The sequence below is a fragment of the Lagenorhynchus albirostris genome, chromosome 1 (assembly GCF_949774975.1).
Source record: "Lagenorhynchus albirostris chromosome 1, mLagAlb1.1, whole genome shotgun sequence".
Lineage (NCBI taxonomy): Eukaryota > Metazoa > Chordata > Mammalia > Artiodactyla > Delphinidae > Lagenorhynchus > Lagenorhynchus albirostris.
Genome location: NC_083095.1, coordinates 148,463,423 through 148,489,094, shown reverse-complemented (window position 1 = coordinate 148,489,094; position 25,672 = coordinate 148,463,423). Strand labels below are relative to the sequence as shown.

General features: G+C 39.3%; 1 long non-coding RNA gene across 4 annotated transcripts in view; it reads left to right on the top strand.

The window, feature by feature from the left end:
• The window catches only part of LOC132524132 (uncharacterized), an 80,140-nt gene that overhangs the window by 15,613 nt on the left and 38,855 nt on the right, over positions 1 to 25,672 (top strand). For 3 of the 4 annotated variants that reach the window (XR_009541802.1, XR_009541804.1, XR_009541801.1), the window contains exon 2: positions 4,110 to 4,335. This is a non-coding gene — a long non-coding RNA (uncharacterized LOC132524132). Of the gene's footprint in view, positions 1 to 4,109; positions 4,336 to 14,794; positions 14,868 to 25,672 lie in introns of all 4 variants that reach the window. The other variant, XR_009541803.1, reaches the window with a different exon arrangement.

Genomic DNA, 25,672 nt, shown 5'->3' with positions numbered 1-25,672 from the left:
GCAGGCGGATTCTTAACCGCTGCGCCACCAGGGAAGTCCAGAAGTCTGGATTGAATCTTCAAATTTGAGGCACATGAGTCCCTTGGGTTTGACCACTCATGAATATGACATATTGATATTTATTGGTTGTTGCTACTACTTTAGGAGTTGGCTATAGATATTATGCCATCTTAAAATCAGATCCTATTGGATCTCAGCACTAAAAGTTTCTTAATAGGCTTCTGATCCATGTACATCTTTTGGTTTAGCACAGCGCTTCTTAAATTTTTTGTTCTAAAAATTCTGGGCTCTGATGCATGCAAAATATCTGCATATATTGATAAAGTGTCCATGGATTTTCCAAAATCTACTCAAGAGATAGACACTTAGAAGTCTCTGGTGGAGAAGAATCTTTTAGAAAGAGGACTCTTTTTTTTTCATTGATATTCTTTTTTTAAAATTAATTATTATTGGAGTATAGTTGTTTTATGAGGGCTCTGTCTTGATTTTTCTGCTAGGTGACTTATCTATGGGAAAGATGGGCTTATGAATGGGGAAGCCAGTTTTCATGATTTGTATTTTCATTACCTGGGAACAGCCTGAGACTAATTTGTGAGGCACGGAAATCAGCATGATCTTCAGGTGGTCATATGTTTTAATAGGACTGGTTTAAGTCATTGCTTCCATGGTAACTTGGCGGCAAGAGAAACCCACACTCTCTTCATATCCATTACCCATTTGTACTGAAGCGTAATTCCTGATGGATAGAAGCCCAGCTAAAGTGCCTGGGTTTCAATCCTGGCTCCATTAAGGGGCATGACCTTGGGCAAGTCACTCAGATACTTTCAGCTTCGGTTTCCTCATCTGTAACATGGGAATAATAAAAATTGCCATGGGGGATAAGATCACAATATGACACATCGTAGAACATCAAAGATTTATGTAGAGGGCTTGGCTTGGTGCCTGGTGCAGGCTGAAAAAGTAGCCATTTATAATGATTACTTTTATTTGATGCTTTCTTTTATTTGATGCATTGAGCTGGTTCTCCTAGGCTTGGTTTTTTCAATTTATTTTAAAATTGAAGTATAGTTGATTTACAACATTGTGTTAATTTCCACTGTACAGCAAAATGATTCAGTTATACACATATAGATATTCCTTACCAGATTTGGTTTTGATTTATATTTCATACATTTGACAAGTGTTAATATTTGGTGAAAGGGAATACTGTGATTTTGAATATTTAAAATTGCCATTCTTTACAACAACACACATCCTGTATGCCAAATGGTTTTTGGAATGAAATATCAGTAGGAAGAAAAGGCCAACCACTTACTTAGAGAGCAATGCTTGTTAAATTTTAAGAAGTTAGGATTAGAAAGTTACTTTATATGAAACTTTTGTCTGATGTCTTTTGTGTTTTCTTGAAACACAAAAGTAACTACATACATTAGTAAATGATTAGTGTCCTAATTCTTTTAGTTTTTCTTAACCCTTTGGTTGTTCAGTAGGCAACAGGAGGTGAAAACAAATTCTAGTCTTAGTTCTCATATGATATCAGAGAAACTGGCTGAGAAAATATATTCGAATTGGTATTTAAACACTTTTGAATACATGTCATGTGCCAGCTACTTACTGCCTTTGTATGTAATGTCTCAATTTTCATAAATCTGTTAGACAGATCTTATTACTTGATTTCAGAGGTGAGGAAATGAAGGCCTGGGGAGGTTATAAAAAGATTATCTTGTAAAAAGATGCTTTTTCTATTGAATTAACATTAATTTGGCCTTTTGTCTGGTTTTGCTGATTTCAGGTGAACTGGATTGAAGGAGGGCTGAGTCACTGACATGGTAGATCAGTTCTCTCATTTGAACAGCAGGGTTTTTACAGCCTGCTTTGTCAGGAAAAACATTCCTTAGAGTATCGTTTTTTGTTTAAAACAGAAATCATTGTGTTGAATGCTTCTGATTTGGCTGTAGAGCAAGCAAGCACATGCCCTCCAGAAATATCAAGAAAGGAGAAGCTTACCGCATGGCAAACTGCCTCCACTTCTCATCCAAAATAGACCTCTGGCTGAGGTAATGTCAAAGTCTGTTTCACATTCCTTTGGTGGGGCTTACAGATGATCTCTTTAGGATAATCTCTTTGGAGCAACATCATTTGCCTAAATATTAATTTTATACTGTTCTACATTTTGTCATTGTTAAATCATTTGAAAAGGTAGCTTTCTATAATGGAGCTAGAAGCATTTTTATTTTTGTGTGATGGGTTAGAGCAGTGGTTCTCAACAAGGGGTCCATTTAGCCCCTTGGGACATTTGCCAATGTCTGGAGACATTTTTGCTTGTCCACAGCTGGGGGTTGCTACTGGCATCTAGTGAGTAGAGGCATGAGATTCTGCTAAGCATCCTCCAGTGCACAGGACAACACCCTCTGACCCCCTCCCCTGCCCCCCCCCCGCCCACCACCCTCAACAGAAAATTATCTGGTCCAAAGTGTCAATAGTGCCAAGAAACAATGCCTTAAAATGCCTTAAAATCGCTCCCATATTTCTAATCTGAGCCCATTTAAAAATATTTATCTCTTCCAGCACAAGCAGAGTTAATGTGGTGTTGAATTCTGTGGCTTTATCTCAACTCCCAAGTCTGAGATGATCAATGCCTCGAATTCTTTCCTTGCTGTCAGTTATCGACTTTTTCTCAGTCTCTGGTATCCCAGCTCTTGTTGCTGGGGGATGCTCGTAGGATGGTGCAGGAGCTGAAGGAGAGCTTGCACCATGTCCTACCTCCCTGAAACGTGCCTTTAACTAGATAGAGAAAAATTATCTAATAAAATAAATTTACCACTAAGCCAATGAAGAAATTCTGGAGACAGGAGTAGATGATCTTGCTGATAAGAATTAGAAATATGACTTGAATATCTTTGAGGAAATAATTTATTTATGCAGTGGATAAATTCCTGTCAAGTCATTTAAAAATATGATTGTTACATTCTTAAGACGAAGAATCCCCCATTTACCTGCCAAACATTCTGGGTGTTTCCACTGGTATTCCATCTTCAATAAATGAAATATGATACTTGTGTGGTTATTTTTTGTCAAATTTCAGTCTGATTTCTCAAACCTTGTCTACATTCATGTATTTAATTAACAAACTAATTTTTAAAACCATGTTTTGATGCCTAATATCAATACATTTCAGCACTCTCTCAGCTCCTGAGCAAGGCAAATGTGAACAGAATATGGTTCTTGTGCTTGAAAAACTGATTAAGCTTAGTGGAAAAAAAAAAGACTTTTAAGCAGATATTTACAATTAATGGGGTCAGTGCTATACAAGGAGAAATGCAAAGTGCTCTGGGAACACACATAGGACAAATTATGTTTTGGGAATTGAGAAAAAATTTAGGCACAAGGTAATAAATGTGTTGGGTATTGAAGAATGAATAGGAGTTTTCTGGACAGAGGAGTGACAGTCAGAAGCAAGAAGATATTAAAGAGCATGGACTGATTGATGTTCTGTGGCAGGAATATGACATGAATAGGAATGAAGAGCATGAGATGAAGCTGGAGATTTTTCACCTAAATATGATGAGCTCTTTTGGGGAAGGGGATCTGCCCTATTCTTTGTATCCCTGGTGCTTGGGACAGTGCCAGGAACATAGCATCTCACAGCATCAGCAGCAGTAGCAACATCAACACAGCAAGGGATTGTAGATTGTGTGCTCCAAGTCTCTAAGCAGAGAAACAATACCATTAGAGTTGGAGGTACAGGGACAGGGTAGATAGGAACAGAAGTAGGAAGTCTCATCCTAAGGAAACTGTAATCAGGGCAAGTTGTCATAAGGACCACGGCAAAAGAAAAAGAATGAAAGAGAAGGGATTCTAGAGATACTTGGTAGGTAAATCTAGTAGAACTTGGTGAACAAATGAAATTGAAGAGTGATATAAGTGGTAGTTGGAGGTGCTGTCATTCATAGTGTATGCAGAGTATACTCAGAACAATCTAGTTTTCAGAATGTCATATTTGAGGGAGCACCTTCAGATGCCTTGGATAAGCAATGCTCCGGTTGAGAAATATTGGCCTGAAGATTTGCTGGCTCACGTGGTGATTGTCTCCCGTGCTTTGTCTTCAGGAACCTTGGCTACTGGCTTCTGAACCATCTTGCTTGGCGCTGGCATCTCTGTGACCTCCCAGGATGGGTCTTGGCCTTACCATCCCTTTGCCATCCTGGGCCACCACTCCCAACTTTAACCACAGACTCAGACAGTTGCCCGATCTCTAGATTCTGGTGACAGCCTGCCTACTTGCTCTTCTTGCCCTCACCAAACTCACTGACCAAGCACATCGCACAAGAAGAGGTGAGTGAATCTTTTCCTTACTTTGATGGTAAAGTCAGCATTCCTTTTACATTCCAATGACCACAGGAAAGTGTATAGTCTTTCTCGGTATCCATGGAGGATTGGTTCCAGGACTGTCAGCCGAGGATTCCAAAGTCTGTGGATGTTCAAGTCCCTTATATAAAATGATGGTAGTACAGTTGGCCCTCCAACTCTGTGGTACCACATCTGTGGAGATGGTGGGCCGGCTGTATTTTAACACAATAACCCTAATATATTCCCCTCCTTAATAAGATATACAACAATTTCTTAACATGTTTATTTCTACCAAATTAAGTTTTGAGAACCATTCTTGTTAGTAACACTGATCTAGGATATTTTTGTGATATGAAATTAACTTTGGCATGCACAACAGAAAGAATAACAAATTCTACATAGACCACCTTTGCTGTGAGATTTACATTTCTGAGTCTCTCAAGAAATAGAGCACAGCAGCTCTGACTGTCTTCACATCTTTATGTTTGATGGTGACAGTAGATTTTCTCAACATTTATTCTAAAAGGGACATACTTAGTGAGTTCCTTAAATGCAGATGATTCTGATTTTATTTGTGGAACAGCTCCTCCTTTAGCATGGCTTAGTACAACAGAATGCATCTGAGGCCTGCTATACTGTCTAAAATTAGGAAGTTTCATGCAGCATATTGCCAAATGAACTGCATCATTTGGGAAAGTACACAGTCCAGTGAGATCTAGCTTTGACTTCCTGGTCTACCACTTTCTTGATGCAAGATACTTAACTTCCTTATGCCTCAGTTTATAAAATTAGCATCCCAGAGTTGGTGTGAGTATAAAACAAGGGAGTGTATTGAAAGTATCAGCAGGTAGATAGGTCCTTCAACAGAAGTTAGAGGTTCTGGCTCAAGGTCTGGCTCACATTCAAGGAACACCAAACCACAGAAATGCCCTCAATGCATCAAAAATTTAAGCTAGTCAGAGAATCTGGCACAAAGTGGTCATAAAGATATATATTTTCCAATTTTAGTCTTTTTATACATGGAAATTGGGTAGACATGGAACCCATGGACTTACAGTTAATAATAAATAGTTCAGTCCATGGCTTACAAGGCAGAGTTGGGGCCAGGTTGTGAAGAAGGGGCAACGGAAGACTGGACATATTCGAACATAGTCCATATACTGTTAACCAACCGCTGCACAGAACCAGGTTCCTTCCATTTGCTCTTTATGACCACCCTGCAAGGATATACTGATTCAGTTTACATATGAAATAACACAAGCTTAAAGAAGTTAAGTAACTTTCCAAGATCACTTGGCCAGTGAGGATGGATAGCTGGGTTTGGTTTCAAATCTCATGCCTTTCCAATGCTCCATGCTGTTTCCCAGGGACTGGAAATGAGCCCATTTGTAGATACTGAAAACAGGAGGGAGTTTTGAAATCTCTGCTCTCAGGAGGTAGGCTGTCTGCGTTGACTATGTCGATAGAAAGCAGGACAGATTCAACCATGGGGCAGTCAATCTAAGTCTCCTGGAAGGCTCTGCCTGTCATCCCCAGGAGTCCTGCTCAGTCTCTTTCATCCTTGTCCCTATGGGCCCTGCCCTGCTCCCGGCTGAGGAAGGGTCTTGTCTTTATAGGGTGGGTCAATGGTACTTAGTCACCAAGGTAGGGACATTACACAACTGGGTTGCTGATTCTTAATGCTAACGTTTGGTTTACAGTAACTAGAGTTTTCTATGAGCATTCTAGGCTGGTCTGGTTAATATTTACCTATTTGCCTCATTTTAAGAAGGGACTTAGGCAGTTTTTAGAATGTAGTAATAGCAGTAGCAGCAGATTAAATGACTATAATGGGAAAATAAAATGAAGGCGGGATTAAATCAACACACAAAATGCGCACCTCGAAGACACATCATTGAGTACCATGAATGTTGGCATAAAAAGGTCCCAGGGAGCCTGTTGCTGAGATTTCTGATCTAAGCTGATACCAGATGAGGCTCTGACCTGGAGACTCTACCTGCTTGTCACATCCTTGGAACAGGTCATGCCTTATCTGCTGGTACATGGTCTGGATGTTGGACTATGCAGAATTCTGCCAGGTCATCATTTCCAAATGGCTTTATGGGAGAGGATGTGTTGAAGGAGAATAACAACTAAGAAAGCCTAGGTACAGGGCATTGTGAGGGCAGTCATAGGTTGTATTGCTGTGTCAGAATTCTGGGTCAGAAGCAAACTATCCTGCTGCCTCATAGCATGGCACTGCAGCCATGAACGAGTGTCCTATTTATAGGGAGCTAGTCTATCCTAGTGGTTAGGAACATAGATTCTAAGGAAAGTAAGACAGGTTGAATCTACTTAGTAGTTGAGTCACCTTAGGTAAGTTGTTTGATTTCACCTCTCAAAGATAGAGCTGTTTTCCATGTTACATACCTTACTGTAAAGTTCCATACAAACGCAGTTTAGAGCAAAAACACTTATACTGGCTATTTTTAAACACAAGTTAATGTTAGAAAGTGTAGATACATTTCCAGACACCCATTATCCAAGAGTTTGATTCATCAACACTGCCCAGAAATGATTAAATGTTATTTAATAAGCTTAACGTAAGTCATAAAGAAACAACAAGAGGCTTTGTCAATCACTCGTAGCTAAAAAATGTTAACTCTCGATCTGATGCAGGAATTATGGCACTCAGACCACCTGGATAAAAGTACAACCTAGAGAAAGAAGTGAATTAGGGAGGAGAGTGAAGAGGAAGGCGGAGTGGTAGAGGATCCCTATATTCACCTCCCCCAACCTCTTGGCATCCAGGAAGGCAGATGCAGATGGGGGGCAGGTGACAAATTTTATTCAGTCTGAAGATTGCTTCCTTTTGAAGCTTTTCTTAGAGACAGAAAATAATGAATGTCACTTCAACTTCCTTTGATTATGAGTGTTACTGTCCCTGGGATATTGTTTTTAAAATATACTATGCCAATGTATTTTATTCTCCTTAAATTATGTCCAAAGGGCAACTCATCGACCTAAAACATTAATTTGCTCAGGGTACACTTAGACCAAAGAGATCAGTGCTCACTTTTGAGTTTCAGAACAGATTTTCTTGAGTCTTCATTGAAAGCTAGGGTCTGTTGACAGAGAAAATGGTTATTTACATTCCACTCTACTTCATAATCATACCAAGAGCCAAGACACAGTACAGAGAGGAGCAAATAAAAGGTTTAAGGGAATGTCTTACTAGAGAGGAAATGGTAGAAAGTTCTTTTACCATGGGAAAGAGGAGCTTAGTTAATGGAGGCAAGAATCAGAAGGCAAAAGCTAGGGTGAAAATTCTTGTGGGGTTGCTCAGAGGGACCTAGTGGCTCTATCACTTGGAAGAAGGTGGGAAAGACAGATTGAGGAGGGGAGCCAAAAGTAAAGGATTGGGAGAAAAGAGGACACTGGTGTCCTACTACCTCTTCCCCTCTTCCTATTTGAATTCTGGGAAGGACACTTAGCCGAATGCCCCAGGCCAGTGTGCCGACGTGGTCATGGGTGAATACTAATGGCTTTGGGAAGGTTAGGCAGAGAGAATCTGAGCTAGTTCCCATGACCTGTGTCGGGTATGTACGAAATCCATATCTGAGGTCCTCAGAGTCAGGAGGCCTACAAGGTAGTTGAGAATTATGATTTTGTATCCCATACAAACAGTATGAGTTCCAAACAAGTGTTGGCGTCATAACCTGGATTCCCTGAACTAACTTCTTTCCAGGTAACTGTAAAGACTACCTTAGAGGCTGTGTGTATATGTGTAAGGACTACTTTATATACTGTATGCAGTGTGTTCAGAATAGATCTAGTATTGAGCAAGGAGTCAGTCAATGATATCTGATATTATCGTTGCTAATGCAGAATGGGCGTTGGTTTGCAGGAGGAGGCAGATTTGGAAAGCACCAGTGTGGTTTCTCATCCAGGAACATCTGCAAATATCTTAGGTTAAGATATTCTTGCTTGGTTGTGCAGTAGGCATAAAAAGATGTGGTTGTGTGAAGGATGCCTTCATAGGTGCAGCCATGAGAGTGGCATCACATCCTGAGACAGGCCAGGCCAGTGTAAACTCGTGGACATTGTTGGCCCCAGATTGCATATTATGGCATCCTGGGAGTCAGTGGGACTGCACCTTGGAAAAGAGACTGAGGGGAATGGATATTGGATATTGCAATGGATATTGCAGGAGAATGATTCTCCTGCAAGGAAGAATTTGTGGACCAAAAAAGCAAGTTAGACGAAGTCAGGGTAAGATTGTATTTCTATAGTCTGAGATTAACTGAGGGGAGAGACCATGTTTATTTGGTCTTCTGGTCCCCCAAAGCTCACACAGTACCTGGTATATATCAGGCCCTCAATTAATGTCTGTTGAAAGACATTATGTCCCATGTATGTATTACATGAATAAGAAACTTGAGGAATGTCGGGAGATTTCCACCAAAATTCAAGGGTGATTTTTAATGTATTTCTTGGTCTAGGGCCATGTTCTGCAGAATAAAATCCCAACACCTGACTCTCTGCTACTGATAGATGTGATTTTAAAAAGAACGTAGAGATTTTTAAAGTCTCACTGAGAAGAAAAGAAGAAAGCTTTTAAAATGAAAGATTAATTCATAGAATATGTGCATTATTTGTTCGGTTCATCTCAGTGCCTGGGAAGTTGTAAGTTTTTAATAAGTATTCATTGAATTTAAATCATTTAATAGGGGCTTCCCTGGTGGCTCAGTGGTTAAGAATCCGCCTGCCAATACAGGGGACATGGGTTCGAGCCCTGGTCCGGGAAGATCCCACGTGCGGCGGAGCAACTAAGCCCATGTGCCACAACTGCTGAAGCCCATGCGCTTAGAGACCGTGCTCTGAAACAAGAGAAGCCACCGCAATGAGAAGCCCGCGCACCATGACGAAGAGCAGCCCCCGCTCACCGCAACTAGAGAAAGCCCGCGTGGAGCAACAAAGACCCAACGGAGCCAAAAATAAAATAATAAAATTTAAAAAGTAAAATAAATCATTTAATAGATGATTCTGTAGCACGTGGTGTGTGTCAGACCATAGTGCCAGGTGCAGACATACTCCCTTCAACAGGGAGCTCAGGGTCTAGTGAAAGAAACAGGCAAATAAACAGATAATGATTGTATGATAAGGTAAGTGTCATGACAGAGCAATAAATGGGATTTTTATGAGAGTGGTACTCTTCTTCCATGTCAGAGACCGTCAAATGTGGCTGAATGCTACCTACATGTGTCTTATTAGGTCCTTTTAGTGTTGGTCAAATCAGCATTAATTTTTTTTTTCTTCAGTCGTCCTCATTTACAAATAAGTTTTATTTTCCTGTAAAAATCTGAATTACTGGCTTTCTTTGAAAATGTGGCCGCTCTGCCAATCCTGGCTCCATGTTTCCATGTGGCAATGATTTGGCTGCCGAGTGATGGAGGCTCCATTTAGATGGGGCATGTGCTCCCCAAACCATACTCTACTGGCCTCTCAACACTGAGGCCGTCAGTGGGCCCTCACAGTCATACCTGCAGTGTGGTTTTCATGGCATAGAGTTAAGAGGTAGTTGAAGTTTTTTCTGTATCTATTCAAACTGGAATAATGGAAGATACCTTGAGAGGGTATTATGTTTCAGGCAAGAAAGAAAAAAGCAAATTCCTTTGTAGATAGGAAACACATTCCTAGGTGTTTAAGGTACAAATCAATTGTATCTATACAAAGTGATGTAATTTAAGAATCCTTTATGAAATAACCACATTGAGAACCATGGGCCAAACTGAAAATAAAACTACTGAAATTTCAACAGGTTTTACATTTCAATGAAAATAAATTAAGATGTTGTAAATTCAGTAAGAATGAAGATACTTTGGAGGCATTGAAGTTTTTATGAGATAGCAAGTTTATCACAAAGGATTTTCTGGGGGCAGTAGAAATCATGTGTCATGAACAGACATAAACATGTACAACCAGAAACATTGCTACTTAGTGTGCTGAATGTTTGAGAACCAGGACCAACTTCACAGGCAGGGCTCCATGCTTAGGGTTTAATGTCCTATGGTTACTGTCTTAAAATTCTTAATAATTTTATCTTTGAATTTGTGCTCTGTTCATGAAGTCTGATGGGACAATGGAGTGTGCCCCAGGTCTGAAGCCTCAACTCATGTGCGGTTCCATGCACCTCACTGCCTGTATTCCTGGGAAGGATGCTCAGCCACCTACTTCCCCACTTCCTGGTGCCCCAGACCTTGCCTGGACCCTGCTCCTCATTGCCACCTCATGACTACTGCCACCGTCCGCCCCTAGCGAGGATCTGGGCATTGATGTGTGGACAGTCAGTGCTGGACAGGCATGTCCTCCTCCTATCTTGGAGCCGGGCATGGTGGTGGCTCTCTCCACCCTGGGCTAGCAGTGCCAGGCTGTTGTTGGTGGGTGACTTGGCAGGAGTGACCCTCTCATCTATCCTTAGTCTGTCATGTCCTGGACAAGAGATTGCAATGCCCCTGGGGGTTGCCCATCTGCCATGACTTGGGGTGGTAAGCTCCCGGTAAGAGAAGATACCTTCCGTGCTTATGGTTGGGGCGTGGTGTGCTGGTCCAGCAGCGTGTGGGAGGGGATCCTGGCAGTTGGTGGATCACATACCAGCATGTACACATATGCCTGCTCATGACGTCACAGGGCAGGGTCTGTGAGAGTCTATTTCGATTGCCTCTTCTTCACTCTGTTGGCAAGGGTGAGAGTCATGCCCTGGGATTATGGGGGTGGCTGAACACATGACACTTGACACAAGACAAATGAGATTGACAGCAGTTATTAGTCACCTGTACTCACAGCTCCAGGGAGGAAGAAGTCACGTGCCACACAAGGCCACAGAGGAGGTGCACTTGGGAAGAGAGTAAATAAGCAGAGGCTGTGAGAGCAGGCTTTGTAGTAACAAGAGGTAGAGGTGACCCCTGATTTCCACGGGAGGATGGAATTGGCTTGTTTGAATAATTCTGTTGGCCGGCAGGGGGCTGAAACCTGCTGCCCAGGAACAAGCAGGCCCTGTGTTGGGGCCCCATGATAAGGAGGGGTGTTTGGCTAGGAGACCTTATCTGCAGGAGCAGAGTGGGGAGGGGAACTTGTCATTATGCCATTTGAGGGCCTCTTGGCTTCAGATGTCAAGACAGCATGTAATGTTGAATCTTAATTTTTGGTCTTACACCATACGGTCTGCACTCGCCTCATGAGTCTCCCTGTGCCTGAGAAAAAGCAGCGTTAAATAGCAAATAAAATCATCTTGACAGGACACGCAGAGGGAGTTGTAGGGAAAGAGAGACAGAGACAGCGACAGCATGAGACTGGGCAGAAATGAAAAAGCTTCATACTTTAATACCTTTAATGTCTCTTCTTTGCTGCTTTGAGAACAAGGGGCCTTGCATTTTCATTAGGCATTGGACTCCACAAATTGTGTAGCTAGTCCTGCTGAGAATTTAGAGAAGTTGTGTGAACTAGTACATGGGGTCCATGTTGCTTACTCCCATTACCTATTTGACCCTGCAGGTATTTGAGTTTGGGGCTGTGACACAGAGGATGCACCTTGAAATGAACTGTTCAATGTGCAGTAAAGGTCCCTGATGATCCATTTGCGGTCTGTGAAACCCCAGAAGTTAGGTAATGTTCTATTTCTCCTGGAGTACAGTGTCTCCATTCCCAGCAATAATTCTGATTCTCCTTTTGATCATTAACATGTAAATGTCAGTCATAAAGCACTGAAATGAATCCCTGGTTATTGCCATTTTCAGCTATCTAGGCTATGGACCATCTGATCATAAAACTGCTTTCCTTTTTTGCCAGAATTGGTAATCTGGTCCACAATTCTTCACCTGGTTGTCCCCGTGTGAGTTTAAAGTCATTATTCTGACTTTGCTGATTATTGACTTTTATTATTGAAGAGCTGAAAAACAGCAAGTAATGTAACATGCTGTGAAATAGTTTTCCTCTTGCTAAGAAAATATGTTGGTTGCTGGCAAGGGACTTGTATTCAAGGGAATCCTCCAGGAGCTGAGCTGGCTTTGGCTCTCTGTACCTCTGGCTCTATTTATATTGTGAGGCTTCTTGGGTTTGGTAGCACAGCAAGCTGTGTTACTTTCCACTTGCAAGTTGACAGGGTCTCAATATTATTTAAACAGAGGAAGAAGCTTGAATAAAATCTTAAAGACTCATTGTTATGTGGGAGAATATCAACCTGATTTATAGACTCCCCTTCCTTTTAAATGAAAATCTTTTTATTGCTTTCAATTACAGAGAACATTTCTAACCAACAGCTAAAAATAAAGAAGTAGGTACTGCCAAAGAGAAGTCCTACTGGGCCTAGTTAAGGGATAAAAAATGTTCACTTGTAATTAAAGTTGTTCCTCAGAGGCAAATTAACACATATGTTCTTAACCTAATTTCTCCGTGTGTGCATGCACTCAGGTTAAACAACTACTGTGTTTGGTTACAGTATGGACTTGCATAGGGAACCCTCTTTTTTAATAAGCAAAGGCAAAATCCACCCAAACTTAGGAGCACATATTCTAAAATAGTGATGTCAGATCATAGAGTGGGCCCAATCTTCCCCATTTGGGTTCTGAACCAACTGAGAAATAAGATAAAGGAATAAGGTAGGTGGAAAACAAAACATTACCCTTATTAGTGGCAAAATTAGTTAGCATGAAATGTGGCCTAAGAATGAGAGCCAAATGTAAAGATTTAAGTATAAGACATGACTCCATAAAACTCAGGAAAACATTCTCTGACATAAATCATACCAATGTTTTCTTTGGTCAGGCTTCCAAGGCAGTAGAAATAAAAACAAAAATAAACAAATGGGACCTAATCAAACTTATAAGCTTTTGCACAGCAAAGGAAACCATAAACAAAACAAAAAGGTAACCTATGGACTGAGAGAAAATATTTGCAAATGATGTAACTGACAATGGCTTAATTTCCAAAATATACAAACAACCCTTACAACTTAATAACAACAACAACAAAAAAATCCCAAACAACCCAATCAAAAAATAGGCAGAAGACCTAAGTAGGCGTTTCTCCAAATAAGACATACAGATGGCCAATAGGCCCATGAAAAGATGCCCATCATTACTAATTACTAGAGAAATGCAGATCAAAACTACAATGAGATATCTCCTCACACTGATCAGAATGGCCATCATTAAAAAGTCTACAAATAACAAATGCTGGAGAGGGTGTGGCGAAAAGGGAACCCTTCTACACTGTTGGTGGGAATGTAAGTTGGTGCAGCCACTATGGAAAACAGTATGGAGGTTCCTTAAAAAACTAAAAATTGAGTTGCCATATGATCCAGCAATCTCACTCCTGGGCATATATCCGGACAAAACCATAACTTGAAAAGATACGTGCACCTCTATGTCCATAGCAGGACTATTTACAATAGCCAAGACATGGAAAGAACCTAAATGTCCACCAATAGATGAATGGATAAAGAAGATGTGGTACATATGTACAGTGGAATATTACGCAGCCATAAAAAAGAATGAAATAATGCAATTTGCAGCAACATGGATGGACCTAGAGATTATCATACTGAGTGAAGTAAGTCAGACAGAGAAAGACAAATACCATATGATATCATTTATCATTTATATGTCAAATCTAAAATATGACACAAATGAACTTATTTACAAAACAGAAACAGACTCATGGACATAGAGAACAGATTTGTGGTTGCCAAGGGGGGTGGGGGAGGGATGGATTAGGAGTTCGGGATTAGCAGATACAAGCTATTATGTATAGAATGGATAAACAGCAAGGTCCTACTGTATAGCACAGGGAACTATATTCAATATCCTGTTAGAAAACCACAATGGAAAAGAATATGGAAAAAAAAAAAACAATGAGAGCCAAATTGACTTCTCAATAGTAAACGTCCAGAGTTAGCTGACATCTTACTTCTGTCACAGTAGCTGGATGGGTCAGGCCTCTACACTTTGGGAACTAGGTGCTGAAGTTATTAAGGAGAGTGAAAGTCTTGGAAAGTGATAACACAGTTCTGTTGAGAGATGTAGAGAGTGGAAAGGAAGTAGTAGGTAGAACACAAGACACAGGCAGGTGGACTGAGGTTAGAATTTTAGCTCTATCACTTATTGCTGAGTGAGCTTGAGCTTAATCTCTCTGGCTATTTGTGTTCTCAGTTTAAAAAGCAAGATCTTCTTTGCATGATTCTTGTGAGGCTTGGCCTGGAGTATACACATGTCTAGTGAGTGCCAGGGTTCAAGAAGGCATTCAAGAAGTAGTAGTGATTGTTACAGAGTTGGAAGGTGTGATAAAATAGATATTTTATTCAAAATTTAAATGACAAAAGTCTACTAGAGAAAAGTGACTTGAAGGATAAATTGGAAGAAGAATTGAATTCATGTCTTTGTACGTCTGTGTTTGAACAACTTCACAGGTGTCATCACCAAGAAGAGGGTCTCTATATCAACTATTAGGAATGTCTCTGTGCAGAGCTAGGAGGATGAGAGGTAGGTAGAAGAATTTCAGATCTTTCTTTAAGGAGGAGTCATTATTAACATGAAGTTGGTCATTGTCAGACAGGCAAGGAACAATAAGATTAATATGACTGGATAATGTACGTACGGTCTACTGTCCTGGTTTAGTGAGCTATGTGCTTTGATTAAACAGAATGGGTAAAAATGCCATAGTGCATAGTGATTTGAAGTAATGTGTTTTTATCTTCCATGTAGGGTAGATTTCTAAACCAAAATCTTTTGTTTAACTGATTCTAGGATAATGATTTGGTGACATTATACTTTGGAACTCAGTTTCTATCTGCTACTTATAATAGAGATCTCTGTTTAAAATCATATAAATCTGATAGTCCTAAGTTTTGTGGTATATTCCAGTTTTATGTCTGGGTGTATTTGAGCAGGAAACTTTCAAAGTAATTGTTGGGTTTGTGGTGTTCTCAGTAAAGGTACTGATTTATTACAATTGCATAGAATAGATTAAGAACAACCTAAGAAATATTGAAAGAATTTTTCAGTGGAAGGGAGGCACACATATATTTATAAGTAGAACCTTAGAGGAATTAACAGTTTTAGAAAATCCTTAAACTTTTGAAAATACAAACCAGAACATTTAGAGACATTGATTTCTCCAATTCCCCTTTCTCTCCCAAAATGGATTTAACTTTCTCCTATTCATCAGAAATGCCAATATTCTGTGCAGAACATGGGACAAATAGTTTATATTATCCCCAGAAGGATACAGTTATTTCTGATCATCCAGAAATAAAAGTAGAAATAGTGTTTTAAAGACATTTCCCAGGGTAACCTCAGACTGAGGCTTTGGAGTTTTGCCATGATGGCTGAGTGAGAGATGATTGGTATAGAAAAACATAGAAATTCAGTTTCTGAAAAATCTCAGTGAAGGGTAATGATCCCCTTCACCTCGAAATTATGTTGGGGGACTCTTAGACAGTCTTGCCTCAGGAGGCCAAGACCTTGATCATTGGCTTTGTGTCAGTTCCTCCTTTATCAGTTAATGTATGGACCTAGTAAAACTATCACTAACTAAGACAGCATGGTAGAACAGGCTTGAGTCATTCTACTGAGTAAAATCTATCCCCATGATGTTGTTTATGGCTTGGAAAGGGAATAAAAGTATAAGAAATTCCCTTTACATCTTGTATTATGTGAGGAGAATACATATGCATGCTAACCTTATTTTTAAATATTTTATTATAGAAAATTTCAAATGTATATAAAGGTAGAATAACCTCCTCATTACGTATTGCCAAAAGATAAAGACTTTAAAATACATAATCATATACCATTATCATGCTAACAAAATTAACAGCAATACCTCAGTGTCATTCATTATCTGTCATTCACATTTTTCCTTGTATCTTTTATGTTTTATGATGTGTTTTTTATAAGGAGGTAAATAATGTCACACAGTACAATTGTTACTATGACTGTTAATTATCTTTTAATCTATAGAGAACTCCATCATTTTAAATTACTTTCAGCTTTATTGAGGTGTGAGTAATTGTGAATTATATTATAACATACAATAAACTGCACACATATTTGGACATATGTATACAGCTACAAAACCATCACCACAATCAAGATAATGAGCGCATCCATGACTCCCTAAAGCTTCCTGTGCCCTTTGGTAATCCCCCTCCCCTGTATACCCTCCTATCTCAAGACAACCACTGATCTGCTCTCTGTCCCTATAGATGAATATTCATCTCTATAATTTTATACAAAAGAAATCATTCACTATGTAGTCTCGTTTTCTTTTGTTGAGGCAAAATTCCCATAACATAAAATGCACCATTTTAAAGTAGACGATTCAGTGGCATTTAGTACATGTACAGTATTGTGTAGCCATCACCTTTATCTAGTTCCAATACATTTTGATTGCCCCCAAAAGAAACCTCGTACTCATTAAGCAGTCACTTTTCTTTTCTCTCCTTTACCCAGCCCCTGGCAACAACTAATCTGCTTTTTGTCTCTCTGGTTTTACCTATTCTGGGTATTTCATATAAAAGGAATCATGTACTGTGTGGCCTTTTATGTCTGGCTTCTTTCACTTAGCATAATGTTTTTCAGGTACATCCGTGTTGTAGCATGTATTAGTAAGACATTGCTATTTTATGTCTGAAAAATATTTCACTGTATGGATGGATATACCTCAATTTGTTTACTCATTCATCTCTTGATATACATTTGAGTTGTTTACACCCTTTGGCTCTTGTGAATTGTTCTGCTTTGAACATTCATGGACAAATCATGGTTTTGTTTGACTGCGTGTTTTCAATATTTTGGGGCATATACTTAAGAGAGTGGTTGGTCACATTTTAACAGTATGTTTAACAGTTTTCCATGGTGGCTGCACCGTTTTGCATTCTCACCAGCAATGTGTGAGGATTCCAATCTCTCCACATCCTCAGCAACATTTGTTATTTCCCATTAAAAAAATTATAGCCAACCTAGTGGTGTGAATTAGTATTTCATTTCAGTCTTCATTTGCATTTCCCTAATGGCTAATTATGTTGAGCATCTCTTCAACATTTTGAAATTGTTCATCTTCAGGGAAATGTGTGTTCAAGTCCTTCACCCATTTTCTAATTGGATTTTTTGTCTTTCTGTTGTTGAGTTGTAAGTGTTCCCTGTATATTCTGGATTCTAGACCCTTATCAGACATATGGCTTGCAAATATTTTCTCCCATTCCGTAAGTTGTCTTTTCACTTCCTTGCTGGTGTCCTTTGATGTACAAAACTTTTTAATTTGGATCAAGGACAATTTATTTTTTCTTTAGTTGCTTGTGTTTTTGGTGTCACATCTAAGAATCCATTTCTTTTCTTTTTTTTTTTTTTTTTTGCAGTACGTGGGCCTCTCACCGCTGCAGAGCACAGGCTCTGGACGGGCCCAGCCTCTCCACGGCATGCGGGATCCTCCCGGACTGGGGCACGAACCCGTGTCCCCTGCATCCGCAGGCGGACTCTCAACCACTGTGCCACCAGGGAAGCCCAGAATCCATTTCTTAATTCAAGGTCACGAAGGACCCCTCTGTTTTCTTCTAAGAATGTTATAGTTTTATCTCTTACACTTAGGTGTTTGATCCAGTTTGAGTTTATTTTTGTATGTGGAGTGAGGTAGAGGTTCAACTTCATTCTTTTGCATGTGGCTATCCAGTTGTCCTAGCACTATTTGTTAAAAAGATAGTCCTTCCCCATTAAATGCTCTTGGCACCCTTGCTAAAAATCAATGCAGCGTAGCTGCATGGGTTTATTTCTGGACTCTCAATTCTATGCCAGTAAACTATTTGTCTTTATGCCAGCACCACACTGGTTTGTTTAGTGTGTCTTTGTAGTAAATTTGAAGTCAGGAAATATAAACCCTCAACCTATTTTTTTTTTATTTTTCAAGACTGTTTTGGCTATTTGGGGATCCCTTGAAATTCCAAACGAATTTTAGTGTCATTTTTTTCATTTCTGCAAATACAATTTGCCTGGAATTTTAATAGAGATCACTGTGAAACTGTGTACTCTTTTTGTCTTGTTTCTTTCACTCAGTATAATTATATTGAGATTCATCAAAGTTTTATGTATGAACAGTTCTTTCTTATTGATGAATAGTATTCCTTTATATGGATATACCACAATTTGTTTATCCATTCATCTGTTCATGAACATTCAGTTTGCTTTTAGTCTTTGACTATTAAAAATGAAGCTACTATCGGGCTTCCCTGGTGGCGCAGTGGTTGAGAGTCCGCCTGCCGATGCAGGGGACACGGGTTCGTGCCCCGGTCCCGGAAGATCCCACATGCCACGGAGCGGCTGGGCCCGTGAGCCATGGCCGCTGAGTCTGCGCGTCCGGAGCCTGTGCTCCACAATGGGAGAGGCCACAACAGTGAGAGGCCTGCATACCGCAAAAAAAAAAAAAAAAAAGAAGCTGTTCTGAACATTTATTTACAAGTCTGTGTATAGAAGATTTATGCTTTCATTTTTTGGGGTTAAATGCCTTTGAATGGAATGGCTGGTTCTTATGGTAGGTGTATGTTTAAACTGTTTTCAAAAGTAACAGTTTATATTCTCACCAGCAGTGTATAGAATAGAAGTTCCAGTTGTTTCATATCCTTGCAAACACTTACATAAATGGTAGACACGCACTACCCACACTTTTTTTCCCTTTGCATCTTTTACGTTCTACTATATTTACTATATCTTGCAATTAACCCATAGTAATATATGGAGAGGCACCTCATTCCCTTTGACAGCTTTATACTACTTCAATGCTTGGATTTATTATAATTTTTCAATCTGTTCCTTATTGATGTACATTTGGGTTATTGCCAGTCTTTTGTTATTACATTTGTGTTTCAATTAATAGGCTTGTGCATGCATCATTTTAGATTTTTGCCAGTGTATCTTTGGGATAGATTCCAGAAGTAGTACCTCAGGATCTAAGAGTAAATCTATGTATGGTTTCACTCGATGTGAATCAAATTATTCTCCATAAGTATCACAGTATTTTTAAATTTCCTTAACAATATATGATTAGGCCTGTGTTCCCACAGCTTTCATCCAACATAAAAATATATTTTTATATATCAGATATTCACTGATTCTACCTCAGTGAACTTTTAATATGCCTTTCTCTTATTCTGAGTAAGGCATCAATCAGAGTTCAATCTAAAAGTCAGAAACAGTGGGAAATATTGATAATAAGCCATGGTTTTATGTATTTGACCTTACACAATTGTGAGAACTGGTTAAACAATTTATATGTGGCTGTTGCTTCTGTTGTGTGATGTTGGAGCCTAAAGTCAGCAGGGCAGGGAGTTAGCAGGGGAAACAAAGAGAAGCAGGAACCTGGGAGGATGAGCCAGAATCCAGAGGTTGGACTGGAAACTGAGTTCATCTGTTAGTTCTTCTAAGCCTCAGACTTTAATGGTGGTGGTGCGGAGGTGGCAGGTTAGCTGCAAGAGAAACTGTTGCTCTTTGACAAAGAGCTAAGACGCACCAGGTCTGGGAGAGTGAAAAGCCAAAAGTGGAGATTGGGCAGGAGTGGGAGTTGATGCAGGCTGGCTGTAGGTTCCCTGCAAGTTAAGCCAGCAGGTAGGCATGTGTGAGTAGCAGCAGCACGTGGTATCTTGCACTGACCTGAGTATAAAACTCCTGCTTTTCTTCCATTTTCCAAATCCTTGTACCAGGTCTCTTTTGGTGCACATGAACCTGGAGCTATGTAGTGAAGGGAGTTCTGGGAAACATAGTTCTTCCTTACCTAAGTTAGTGCAAGAAAATGCCACCGCAAGCAAGGTTGAGCATCTTTCTGTGCAGTTCAGGACCTCTCACATTTTCACCTCATGGGCTGTCTCTCTTATCAGCAAACAATTTTAAAAAAGTAAATCTATTGCTTTTTCTTCTCCATTGTAGAAGCTCTTGGGATAATAATGCTTTATTTGTCTGTGAGATAAACTGCAACACCTACTTTTACAAACATCTCTCACAAGGGAAACAAAGAAGCCAAATCCTTAATGTCCCAAATAAAAGGAACAAACCCAAACAGAATTGGATTATTGTCCATTATCTTAATGATTAGAGAAACACTAAGATTTCTCTAATGAAGAGGAATGATGACCAATTTGTGTCTGAAGAGTTGATCATGGATGGACGGCAACTTGTCTCCTCCTAAGATGGGGCTTGAGTGCGGATAGATTGTGAATGCTGATTGACCCTTTAAAATACAATAGTTCGAGGGCCTTCCCCGGCGGTCCAGTGGTTAAGACGCCGCACTTCCAGTGCAGGGGGCTCGGGTTCAATCCCGGGTCGGGGAGCTTGGATCCTGTATGCCGTGTGGCACGGCCAAAAAATAAAATACAATAGTTCAAGAATGAAGACTGGGTGCCAACAGAATGCCAAGAAACTAGTGTGGGCACAGGATGAGTGTCATTTGCTATTATCTAAACTAGTAAATAATAGTAATTTGCTGAAAAAAACTTTCTCATCGTGCCTATCTCATTTAACAATGTCTTGTAGCTAGCCTTCTGGGTGAATTGGTTTGGCTCTAATCCATTCTTTGTAATGGAGTGTAATGCCCTGTGATACAGAAACACCATAATTAATTCAACCGTTTTCTTATTGACGGACCTTGACTTCATTTCTATTCCTTTGCCACTATGTGCGTGTTTATGTGCATAAACATATCGGTGTTTTGATTTCTCTAGAATAGACAACCAGGAGTGGGATTTCTAGGTCAGAGATAAACATATTTTTCCTTTTAATAGATTTTTCTTCGTGGTTGCTTTTCGAAAAAGTCTGCATAATTTATATTTCAACCAGCAAAGTATGAGAGCTTGGTCCCCTCCAAATATTTGCCATCAATATATGTTAACTTTTAAAAATAAATTTTGCCAATTTGATGAGTGTCACTGTTATCTCACTGTTACTTTAATTGGCATTTTCTTGATCTTTAATGAGTTTATTCATCTTTTAATACAAACAACATTTGAATTTGCCCTTCTGTGACTTGCTATTCAATTTCCTTGAAAATTTTCCTATTCGGTTGGCTTTTTTTTTTTGCTTTTCAGTCTTCAAAAGCTTTTTGCATTATATAGATATTACTTCTTTATCTGTCATTTGCATGGAGATATTTTTTCCAACTCTATCATTTGTATATTGGTATATATATTTATGACACACAAAAGTTTTCAATTTCTCATATAGTAAAAAAAAAAAGTATAATTTCTTTTACAGTTTCTTAGGTTACTTGCCTTAGTTAACATGTTCCCCCCATCCTTAAATTGTACAGGCAGCCTCCTGGATTTTCTTCTAAGGTTTTTGTTATTGTATTTGCTCTTCCTGTTTTTGTATTTAATCTTTAATTCATTGGGAATTTATATTTTGTATATGGCATCAGATGGGGAGGCCATATGTTTTCCTTCTAATGAATAACTAGCCTTTTCAATACTATTTATTAAATTAACCTTTCTATTTATATTCACTTGTTATAACAAGATGTGAGAGATGCTATTGGTTTTGCATTTCATTAACGAGGAAGTTGATAGATTAAGTAACCTTTCAAGGTCATCCAGCTGATAAGTGATACAGCCACGACTATCTCCAGATCTGGTGTTTTAACAGTTCTGCTGTAAGCTCTTTCCATGCCACTACACAGCCTCTCAGTTAAAGAAATAAAAATGCAAAAAGAAAAAAAAAAAAGATCTGTTCTGTGCACAAGTCACTCTGGGAAAGTCTGGTTGAAACCAAAGCAAAGAGGTCTCTTCACTGTATGAATGTTCATAGTCTTTAAGGCTGACCTGTTATCACCCCTTGCTCCCCAAATTGTGTCTCATGCATCAATCTCTAGTTTTAAATTGTTCTTATGGGGAAAAGATCACAAACTAAGTATTCTGAAATATAGCTTTTGTGGCTTATGCAAATCTTCATGCAGGGAGAAGAGAAGGGGGCATCCATCAGCTAGAAGTTGAATTAGTGCACACCCCAGTTCCTTGAAAATCAGTTTTACAGTTTTCTATTATACATGAATACAGGCCTCTCCCCCTAACCCCTTCAGTATAAATACCTACACCGCTTTTAGGAATTTCTTGTGTTAATGGGGGCGGGTGGAGACCTGGTACTCACAAGTTTTAAAAAAAAACCTCAAAGGGCTATTTGAGAGGAAAAACTGATAGCACAAGTTTGGAAAGAAAAAAAACATACATATTTGAAAAGATGTCGTATAGACATCTGAAAACAAAAGCAGTCACAGTATTTATTTAGAGGAAAAAAGAAGAGACTGACATCCAAGCTCTGTAAAGGCTGAGTAACCAAATAAATTATCATGCAAACTTTTGAGAGTGACAGGAATCGCTGTCAATAGTTACGCCAGGATGACAGGTGAAAGCCAGAATTATGCTCTATAAAGGGGTCATGGTATTTGTTGAAGACGGTTTAACTTTCAAAATAAATGAGGTGAAATTATGTTGATGGTGGAAGGGCTGATTTCCTAGTTACTGTGAATCCAAGCAAGTGTATGACACTCATTAATTTTGGTATATTTTATCTTTGTATTCCCATTTGCATAGTTTTAGCATTGTACACTAAAAATAAAGCTTCTGAGTTAGGTTCTATTTATTATTGCCTTCATTTTACAGAGACTTGGAAAGGTTAATTATCTTGCCCTAGTAACAGTTTCTAAGTGGTAGCATGAGGTTTTGAACAAGGTAATCAGACTACAGAGTCATAGGTATTAACCATTACGCAATACTCAAGAGTTGCATTAGTACTCACTTTCTCTCTAGTAATTATTATGTAATTAAAATTAGATTTTCTATTTGTATTGTAAATAAAATATATATGCATGCTTGAATGCATGCACACACATTAATATATGTTTATGTACACAAAAATTACTGAACTAATAAGTATTTTAACATCTTTATTGGAGTATAATTGCTTTACAGTGTTGTGTTAGTTTCTGCTGTAATACAAAGTGAATCAGCTATATGTATACATATATCCCCATATCCCCTCCCTCTTGCATCTCCCTCTCACCCTCCCTATCCCACCCCTCTAGGTGGTCACAAAGCACCGAGCTGATCTCCCTGTGCTATGCGGCTGCTTCCCACTAGCTATTTTACATTTGGTAGTGTATATATGTCCATGCCACTCTCTCACTTTGTCCCAGCTTACCCTTCCCCCTCCCCATGTCTTCAAGTCCATTCTCTAAGTCTGCGTCTTTATTCCTGTCCTGCCTCTAGGTTCTTCAGAACCATTTTTTTTTTAGATTCCATATATATGTGTTAGGATACGGTATTTGTTTTACCCTTTCTGACTTACTTCACTCTGTATGACAGACTCTAGGTCCATCCATCTCACTACAAAAAACTCAATTTCATTTCTTTTTATGGTTGAGTAATATTCCATTGTATATATGTGCCACATCTTCTTTATCTACTCATCTGTTGATGGACACTTAGGTTGCTTCTATGTCCTGGCTATTGTAAATAGTGCTGCAATGAACATTGTGGTACATGTCTCTTTTTGAATTATGGTTTTCTCAGGGTATATGCCCAGTAGAGGGATTGCTGTGTCGTATGGTAGTTCTATTTTTAGTTTCTTAAGGAACCTCCATACTGTTCTCCATAGTGGCTGTATCAATTTACATTCCCACCAACAGTGCAAGAGGGTTTCCTTTTCTCCACACCCTCTCCAGCATTTATTGTTTGTAGGTTTTTTGATGATGGCCATTCTGACCAGTGTGAGGTGATACCTCATTGTAGTTTTGATTTGCATTTCTCTAATGATTAGTGATGTTGAGCGTCCTTTCATGTGTTTGTTGGCAATCTGTGTATCTTCTTTGGAGAAATGTCTGTTTAGGTCTTCTGCCCAATTTTGGATTGGGTTGTTTTTGTGATATTGAGTCACACGAACTGCTTGTATATTTTGGAGATTAATTCTCTGTCAGTTGCTTCACTTGCAACTATTTTCTCCCATTCTGAGGGTTGTCTTTTCGTCTAGTTTATGGTTTCCTTTGCTGTGCAAAAGCTTTGAAGTTTCATTAGGTCCCATTTGTTTATTTTTGTTTTCATTTCCCTTTCTCTAGGAGGTAGGTCAAAAAGGATCTTGCTGTGACTTATGTCATAGAGTGTTCTGCCTATGTTTTCCTCTAAGAGTTTTATAGTGTCTGGCCTTATATTTAGGTCTTTAATCCATTTTTCTAAAAACATCTTTATTGGAGTATAACTGCTTTACAATGGTGTGTTAGTTTCTGCTGTATCACAAAGTGAATCAGCTATACATATACATATATCCCCATATCCCCTCCCTCTTGCATCTCCCTCCAACCCTCCCTATCCCACCCCTCTCGGTAGTCACCAAGCACCGAGCTGATCTCCCTGTGCTATGCGGCTGCTTCCCACTAGCTATCTATTTTACATTTGGTAGTGTGTATATGTCCATGCCACTCTCTCACTTCGTTCCAGCTTACCCTTCCCCCTTCCAGTGTCCTCAAGTCCATTCTCTATGTCTGCATCTTTATTCCTGTCCTGCACCTAGGTTCTCCAGAAACATTTTTTTTTATATTCCATATATACATGTTAGCATACGGTATTTGTTTTTCTCTTTCTGACTTACTTCACTCTGTATGACAGACTCTAGGTGCATCCACCTCACTACACATAACTCAATTTCATTTCTTTTTATGGCTGAGTAATATTCCATTGTATATATGTACCACATCTTCTTCATCTGTCGATTGGACACTTAGGTTGCTTCCATGTCCTGGCTATTGTAAATAGAGCTGCAATGAACATTGTGGTACATGACTCTTTTTGAATTATGGTTTTCTCAGGGTATATGCCCAGTAGTGGGATTGCTGGGTCATATGGTAGTCCTATTTTTAATTTTTTAAGGAACGTCCATACTGTTCTCCATAGTGGCTGTATCAATTTACATTCCCACCAACAGTGCAAGAGGGTTCCCTTTTCTCCACACCCTCTCCAGCATTTATTGTGTCTAGATTTTTTGATGATGGCCATTCTGACTGGTGTGAGGTGATATCTCATTGTAGTTTTGATTTTCATTTCTCTAATGATTAGTGATGTTGAGCGTCCTTTCATGTGTTTGTTGGCAATCTGTATATCTTCTTTGGAGAAATGTCTATTTAGGGAACAGACCAATTTTTGCAAACCAGGCACCTCATTCAGCCAGTCTTCAGGGGGTGCCTGCCCCTTGGTCCAAGGGTCAAATGATACAACACAAGCTTCTGGTCAGTTCTTTGGGAAGAAAGTGTGGGTTCTCAGACATTG